The sequence below is a fragment of the Carettochelys insculpta genome, chromosome 11 (assembly GCF_033958435.1).
Source record: "Carettochelys insculpta isolate YL-2023 chromosome 11, ASM3395843v1, whole genome shotgun sequence".
Lineage (NCBI taxonomy): Eukaryota > Metazoa > Chordata > Testudines > Carettochelyidae > Carettochelys > Carettochelys insculpta.
The window spans coordinates 17,992,553-18,001,003 of NC_134147.1; the positions used below are offsets into that span (position 1 = coordinate 17,992,553).

Here is an 8,451-nt window from a genome sequence, read left to right on the forward strand (position 1 = left end):
TCCCCGCTCCTGCCACACGCCCGGCTGAATTGTGCTCTTCTTCCTCCTTTCTGCTCCAGTCTTCTCTTTTTTGTCCTTGCTGCTGCCTGATTGAACACTTTTGGTTGCTGACGGGGTGTGTGGTTGACACCGGTTCTGCAGTCCACACAGAGTTAACAGCTCGATGGCTTCAGCAGGCTGCGGCGAAGGGGCGGGCTTCATGCAGATTAGGTGATCGCATAGGGCGCGAAACAACCACCACAGAGGCAGCTACCAGGTCTGGTGGAATAACTAGTTTTAAAGCTGAATTATCAGGTGAGAGAAGTTTTGCTTTGACCACCTAGAAGGGAGATGCAGGACGAAGCAAGTAGGTGTACTTGCCGATCTGTGAAAATCTTGTTGCAATGCTTACATGTGCTGCATGGACTCAGTCATCGTGATGTATAAAAATGTCCAAATGGGTGGGCTGTGTAAAAGTTACTTAAAATTATGTTACTTTTCTGTGTTTTGATTCAGATCAAGTGTAGTATTTGTTTTTATCAGTTTAACATTTGATATGTTCTTTATCTGAGAACTATATGTTAAATGGATTTTTGGAGCAAAGAGATGTAAGGGGAGGTTACTCTATCCACTCCATGTATCGATCTGGTATTGCAGTATTTCCAATGGTGTATTTCTCTTCAGCGAAAGCATTCTGGTTAAAAAATGGAGTTTAAGTATGAAATTGTGTTTTTTGAAACCTAAAGTGGCAGTTCACTGTAGAAAACTTCTTCGACATAACGTTTTATGTTTCTCTAGCTTTGGACTTTTTTCTGCTTTCAGGATCTCTGGGCTGTGCTCTCAGCACAGGGATTTGGTTATGTGCATTTCTGTGGCAGTGATGCTGTGTCACACACACCCGTCACCCATCCCCTCCGCACTGGTGCACACGAGACATATTCCACTTGCAGGGAGGCAAAGCCGTGGGAGGGCTGTGCCTCCTGACTTGCCCGGCTCCGAGAGTGCGGACCATCGGGGAAAACGCTCTGCGTGATGTGACATGGAGGAGACTCGGTAGAGTCCCCGCCACTCAGGATCTTGCCATCTACCTGAGTGGCTCCCTTGAGGGTGAGTTCAGGAGGGACGGAGGAGATTTGTCATCACTCTGGTCGCAGGCCCATAATGCCACCCGTCGTTTGGGCAAGCGGATTGGCTGTCGCTGGGTGTGGAGTGAGGAACGTCAGGAATTGGGCGTTTTGATCCCCCGAGTTGCTGCGGTGGGGCATACTATTGTCACCCCGTCCACCCGGACTCCGTTGGAGCGTCTGCTGAAGGGGTACCATTCGTGGTCAGTATGCAGAAGCCCTGAAGAAGAGGCTGGACCAGGGGAAGGTGTTCGATGTTACTAGCCGTTGAGATGCCAGCAATCACTTTCCCCAGGCCGGCAACTTCACCCGTTTTGCAGAATGGCGTTTTATCCACCAGGCACGACTGAATTGTGTTCCCCTCAACGGAGCTGTCTGGCATAGGAACCATCACAAAAGGTGCGGATTCTCTAATGAGACCCTACCCCATGTCCTCTGTGGATGCCTGGTCCACTCCAGAACCTGGCAACGATGGCATAACACAATCCAAGATTGACTTGTTAAGGCCCTCCCTGTAGCCCTGGGCAGAGTGACAGTGGACTCCACCATCCCGGATACTAACTGCCTGCTCAGACTGGACATCGTAATAACTAATGAGCAGACAAAGAAGATCATCATGGTGGATGTGTCCATCCCTTTTGAAAACAGGTTAGTGGCCTTCCAGGAAGAAAGGGCAAAGAAGACAGAGAAATACACATCGCTAGCAAATACTCTGAGGACACAGGGCTACAAAGTGGAAGTCAATGCCCTGCTGGCAGGTGCTCTGGGGGCCTGGGACCCTCAGAACGAAACGGTCCTCGAGGCTTGTGGTATCAGCCGCCACTACGCCCGCCTCATGCCACAGCTAATGGTGTCAAATGCCATCAGATGGTCCCGGGATATTTATACAGAGCATATTACAGGTCTCCACCAATACCGGGACAAATAACTGCCCAACTACCTGGAATTCATCTAATGAACCATACTACACAGAGTGAAGTGATTTCTTTTCTCTTTCCATACTCCTTTTTCCCTCCCCCCCTTTAGATTAAAACACCCCTATCTGTATCTGGGACGATGAGGGTTAGGCCTTAGTACCCAATTTCCCTTCCCCTCCTACATTGGGTACTAAGGCCTAACCCGCATCGTCCCAGATACAGATAGCAGTCTTTGAAATGGTCATTTACATGGCAATTTCAAAGTTTTGGGCTAGTAGAGACACAACCCAAAGACTACTAACGAAGCGCTGAAATACATATTTAGCACCTCTAAAAGCAGTCAAACGCATATTTAGCACCTCATTAGCAAGCAGGTGGTTGCTGCACTTCCAAATTGCAGCGCTGGTCTAGATGGGGGTCCTTTTCGAAAGGACCCCGGCAACTTCAAAATCCCCTTATTCCTATCAGCAAATAGGAATAAGGGGATTTCGACACCTGGACCAGCTGCACAGTGCAAGCCACTGCAATTTCGAAGTGCTGGGGCCCCTCGCATTCTAATGAGATGCTCATCAGTAATCTTCGAAATGGCTATTTGCATGGCCACTTCGAAGTTTTGGGCTAGTGTAGACATAGCCACTTTGTTTTATGTGACTCTTGATTTCTCCCCTTCCTACTGCTCTTCTGATGTGCCCACTTTGATTACAATTTTTCTGATTTGTCAAACTTGATTACTAGTTTTGGTTGTCTGTGCCTTAAATATTGAGTCTTATGGTCTGAAGAAGTAGGTCTGTTCCAGGAAAGCTCACCACTTAATAACTTATTTTGTTAGCCTTTAAAATGCTAATGGACTGCTCTTTTTTTTTTGCAAAGAAAAGAATCCAAAGTGTTTGTAAGAGGCAGGCCTGCTCTAGGTCAGCAGGCCTCCAGGGCTGGTGAAAGCAGGGGGCTGCCACGCCCCTTCATCAGCATTCCCATGATAAAAATTGTTCCAGCCCCCCTGCTCATACCTGGTTTGGTTAACCAATAAGAACAGATTGAATGGTTTGTGTAGGTTTAAGACTAAGAGGAAAAGCAACTGAAGAGAGTTGGCAGTTTTTCCATGGGATGTTATTAAGGGCCTAAAAGCAAGCAAGCGGTACCGCTGTAGTATAAAACTCTTTTAGTTATATGGAATGTTCACCTGTATCTGACATTGAATTCAGTGTGATGGTTTTGAAATTAACTTGCTGTTCAGTCTCAATACTGATTGTGTCTGTGCTAATGAAAGCTTCTTGTTGTGAGTGAGAATAGATGATGTATGTATGCAAGGCTGTCACCAGACAGACCCTTAGTGCTGCAGATCATTAAAAGGTGCGTAGTGGGCAACTCTAAAGAACGAGAAAGGCAGTAAGAAACAGTCCTCAATCAGCAGAAGAATAGCCTTTAGAGTGAGAGGGAAAAGGTGAGAAGTGGGCACATTGATACCTATAAAGGCTAGCTCACTCTATGATGAAGCGGGTCTTTGCCCAGAGAGCTTATGCTCCAAAATGTTAGTCTATAGGTGCCACAGGACTTGTTGTTTTTACAGTGTACGCAGGGCAGTCCCAAGGGGGTATTAACCCTGAGCAAAATGCAAGTACTCTCTCTCATGCGCTCTGCTCCCGCTTCCCCCAGCTGTTAGTCAAGCCTTGTAAACAAGGCTGGGATGTTGGCCCAGCTGAGTTGGTGCTTCCTCTGTACAATCCAGGCTCAGACTCAGCATTCCTGCTAACTTTTCCCAGGCACCTGTGGAATGAATTTGTTACATGCACCACTCATGTGAACTGTGACAAGTCACTTCCATATTAGTACATATGACAAAGCGTGGGGGGGGGGTGAGGCCAAGGGGTTTGGAGTGTGGGAGGGGGGCTCAGGGCTGGTGCAGAGGGTTGGGGGTGAGGGTGCTGCTTGGGCGTGCGGGCTCTGGGGTGGAGCCAGGTATGAAGGGCCTGGGGTGCAGGCTAGCCCCAGGCTACAGCAGAGAGGACCCCCCCCAGCTCTCCCCCCAAGACAGTCCCTAGGCTGGGGCAGGGGGAAGCCACACGTGGGGCTGGGCTGTGAGATAGGCATCCCTCCCCTGCCGTCAGTAGGTCTGGGCCTGGCAGGGGGCTCCCCTGGGCCGGGGGTGGGAATACCCAGCTGCACCAAGTCCCTGCCAGGCTGTGGCGCCTTTCCCCTGCCCCTGGCAGGCTCGGGCCAGTTGGTTCCCCCAGCGCCCTGCTTGCAGGGAACGTCGCCCCAAGTGATCTCCGAGTCGAGCGTTCACCCCCAGAGAGGCAGCGCGGGGCTAAGCGGCGCCACGTGTCCCCCCACCCCCGTGAGCAGCCCCCGCCAGGAGGCCCGGCCCCGGCATAGCCCAGCGCTGAGCTCACCGCACAGCGGCCAACGCCCCATGAGCTCAGCGCCCTGGGAGCGGCTGGCCGGGAAGCCCCGTTATCCCCGGAGCAGCAGCCGGGCGGGGCACGTCCCCTTCGAGTCACGCTCCCACAGGGCCTACGGGAGCTGCCGGGTCCGGCCGCAGCGCGGCGCCCCCGGTTCGAACCTCGGCTCGGCGGCAGGCCCGGGTGAGGCAGCGGACGCAGGCGGCTTTAGCGCGCCCCCTGGCGACCCCTGCAGGGAGGGAGCCGAAGCAGCCTCCCGGTCTGAGCAAACCCTCCTAGCACCTGGCCGGACGCAGACATTTCCCCCCAGAGCGTGATCTGACCCACAGCCCCCCCAGCCTTGCCTGAGCCAGACCCCCACCCACAATGAATACACCCCCCAGGCTGGTGTGAGCCAGGTGCCCTGCTGCAATGCCCTGCCTGACCCGTACCCCCCCCAGCACAGCCTGACCCAGACCTCCCAACACCCCCACCCCACCTGGCCTGTGCCTCCTGGCACACCCCCCAGCTTGGCCATGAGAGGGGGGTCGCTGCTTGTGTTCCCACAGGACCTTACCCAGGCTCTCTCTGCCCATCCCCAGGGAGTCCAGCTGTACCATTAACCATGTGGTGCCCAGAAGAGTCCAATGAAAAGCTTCCCCTAGCACCGATTGCAGAGCCAATAAGGAGTCTCAAACGTCTTTGCTGGGAATCCATTTTATTTCCCCTTCTCAGGAGGTCTCCATACACCTGGTAATCCCTCTCCTCCCACCCAAGCCCCGCGCGACACATGGTTCCCTGGCACGCTTGCCCACCGCCACCCTGAGGTCATGGAGGTGAACATACCTGTGCCCTACAGAACTGACAGCCAGGGTGCAGCAGTGGACTGGCTGTCAATTCATAGGTCATAGTCCTGTGCACTGGGTCCTGGGGCAGGGGCTGCTCCCTGCCTGCCCTGGCCCCATGTGGGTGAAAACCCTTGCATCCCAGAGTCGCCCTCCAGCCCTGCTGTAGAGGCTGGTGGGAAAGGCAACTTTGTATCCCCCCCTCCCATCTTTGCTCAACCAGATGCTCTGCTGGTTGTAACAACCCAGGCCTTAGCTCAGCTGAGGGTGAGCTGGCTGGAGCTGGGTCTGAATCTCCAAGCTGCCAGTTTGGGATTGGCCGATGACATCCCCTGTTAGGTATATTATGGAGCCTGGTTCTCATTAAAACATGTTCATTCTTAGTTGCAACGTGGTACCATTTGGAGAGGGAACAAATTTTGTCATGCCCTCTGTTAGTAATATCATGGTAGCTCCTAGAGGCCCCAGCTGTGATTGGATTAGGGGGTGCAAAATAGTATGAAAGTTGTATATGCAGAGCCTAATGCTCTTGTGGGAGGCACATTATTAGTAGCCTTATGGTGACCAACTCAGTTCAGAGCACCCCTCTGGAGGGCACATTATGAGTGGTTGAATGGTGGTGTCTGGCGGCTCTGATTGAGACTGGGGGTCAACTGTGTATGCACTATTAACAGTATTATGGTAGCACCTAAGGATCCAACTGAACACGGGGTTGCCGTTACGGTGTGTGCATTATTCTAAGCATTGAAGTAACACCTAGAGGCCTTCTCTGGCATACCTCCTCTGCTGGTGGGCCTTGACCCAATATCTCCTGCCCCACCCCTGCACTCTCTGGCTGACGTTTCCCCGCTCCTGCCCCCTGCGACGCTCCTGACAGCCAATCAAAAATAACAGCAGCCCCACTGGAAACGGGATGAAACCTTCCACATGGAGTTGCTGTTACATTCAATTGGCATCACCTTCCAGCAGGGGGCAGTCTCCGACTAGGTGCCGGGCATGGGGGGGTTGGTCATTCCCAGGCTCTGCGGATCATGTGCAATGGGACTTCCGGCACTCCAGGATCTGAGATCAAGGGGAAGCATTTCTCCAGGCGATGCTTGGACAGTCTGTCGCTGGCAGCTCACCTGCCAGGAACTGAACCGGGTGCCTGTAGGAATATAGAACTCAGGGCCAGTTATGAGCATTGTTTGCTGCTTTAGCTTCCTGTCTATCGGGGAAGTGCCTTGGGACCAGCGAGGAATTGCCCCTATTGTGTGAGGTGCTGTCCAAACACACTAGCTGCCGTGGCTTTGTCTTTTTCCTTTCTCCTATTACCATTAGCCTAATACTTAATCAGGCTGATGTTTCTAGCAAGTACCGAAACATACCAGGGGAGTGCTCCTTGGTACTGAGCTGCAGCCACCTCTGGGCTAAGTTACTAAGCATAATTTACATCCTGACGCTGTGACTTGCTAGTGAGATACACAGCCACACACCTTGTTCATGTCTGTACTACACAAGTGCCTACACAGTACTCCACAAGCCTGTCCCAGCAAGCCCAGGACTCCGTACAAACTCAGCCACTGGGTCGGAGTAGGGGACTCTTTTCTCTGGTGGTTTCAAATTTCTGGGCAGAGATGCGGAAGCTGTAACACCAGCTAATGGAACTTGTGTATTCAGGAAGCCCTTGTGCCATACTAAGGGATAGCTGCGTCTGCACTGGCACGCAAAGGCTGATTGCACTGGGATCCCTCACCCGGCATTGAGAGGCAGGACAGGTGGGGACTCTGTTGATCCAGAAATCCTTCACTCCGTGCTGAGATGAAGCCACCTCTGGTGTGGAGCACAGGGGCTGTTTAACAGCCACACATAACACAGCAGACAAGTTTAGGCCAGGAAGAGAAGCAGATGGGCTGGGAAATGGTCAAAGGATGCTGAATGGATTTACCCAAATTAGAATGGGCCCAAACAAATGTGTTAAATCAGTACTAACAGTGAGAGGAGATCAGCCCCCAGCCCACTCACTCTCTGCAGCTCAGCCATTCCTAGCACTGCACCTGGAGACCGAGGGCTGCATGGGGAAGGTGCCCCCGGGCCCCGTTCATGTCACACAGCACCCCCTAGTGCAGCCCTGGGCAATTGGCAGTGAGAAGCCCTGCAGTTGAGTCACCAATGTCTCGGAAATGGGCAGAGAGTCACAAGTTCACCCTCCCGGGATTGCTAGCCCAGAGCCCCAGCAATAAGGAAGCTGGGACGATAAGGCACATGGGGCAATAAAGCAATGAAACCTGCTGGCTTTACGATCCACACTGCCTGCAGCACCCGGTCGGGAGCTGAACTTTGCCCCTTGGCATGGGGGTGCCAAGCGCTGTTAAAGGCCCCTTGATAAGGAGATGTGGTAAAAGGACTCCGCTCCGGTGGGACCCAAGGTCTCGGACAAATTGTGGGCTTGATGTCTAAAGGTCCAGGGCTCCAAGAAATGTGTGGGAGGGGTGGGGGCACTCTGGAGAAGATGTGCAGATTTCATGAACTGTGCCAGACCCAAACGACTGAATTGGATCTCGGCAGGGGGATGAGGTAGAAAAAGCGGCTGGTGCAGCAGGGAGCAGGGTAGGGGCTCAGTAGGGGGCGCTGTGCCTCACTGGTGCTGCCCCAGTGCTCAGGGTGGTTCTCGGGGTGCTGTGCTGTATGGAGTGGCAGAGCCATTGCTAGGGTATGGCAGATCAGGGCAAACACTCAGTGTCCTGTACTGGGGAAGGAGGGACCCTGCAGGCCAGTGCAATTGGTCAGCGTAGTCAGTCCGGGAAGACAAAGGCACAGGAACTAAGGGTGCTGGGAGAGGCTGCAGTACACCTGGGTTCCCAGCTGCCAGCCCTGGGCCCAGGGTCTTGGCTGCCATCCTGTGCTTCGGGGACTCTACTGCCACCCAGTGCAGCCAACGTCCTGACTGCTGCCCACGTGACTGGGGTTCCAGCTGCTGGCTCTGAGGCCATCCCATGCCCAGGGATTTTCAGCAGAGCAGGACCCCAAGTCGGTGAGGGCTGATTTGTCCCAGGCCCCACAGTGCCCTAGGGACAGCCATGCCCTGTTAACCTCTGGGGAGCCTCTCCCAGGGTTGGGTGGTTTAGTCTTCTTCCTCCATGAGCCAATAAGTGCCTGGTTCCCGCACGCTGGGGTGAAGGTTGAGACAGAAGGACAAGTTTAGGAGAGGAAGAGAAGCAGATTGGCT

General features: G+C 53.4%; 1 non-coding gene across 1 annotated transcript; it reads left to right on the forward strand.

The window, feature by feature from the left end:
• Positions 1 to 470: 470 nt before the first annotated feature.
• On the forward strand, positions 471 to 658 carry LOC142019389 (U2 spliceosomal RNA). The gene has a single exon (XR_012647051.1). It is a non-coding gene; the product is annotated as a U2 spliceosomal RNA (small nuclear RNA).
• Positions 659 to 8,451: the final 7,793 nt, after the last annotated feature.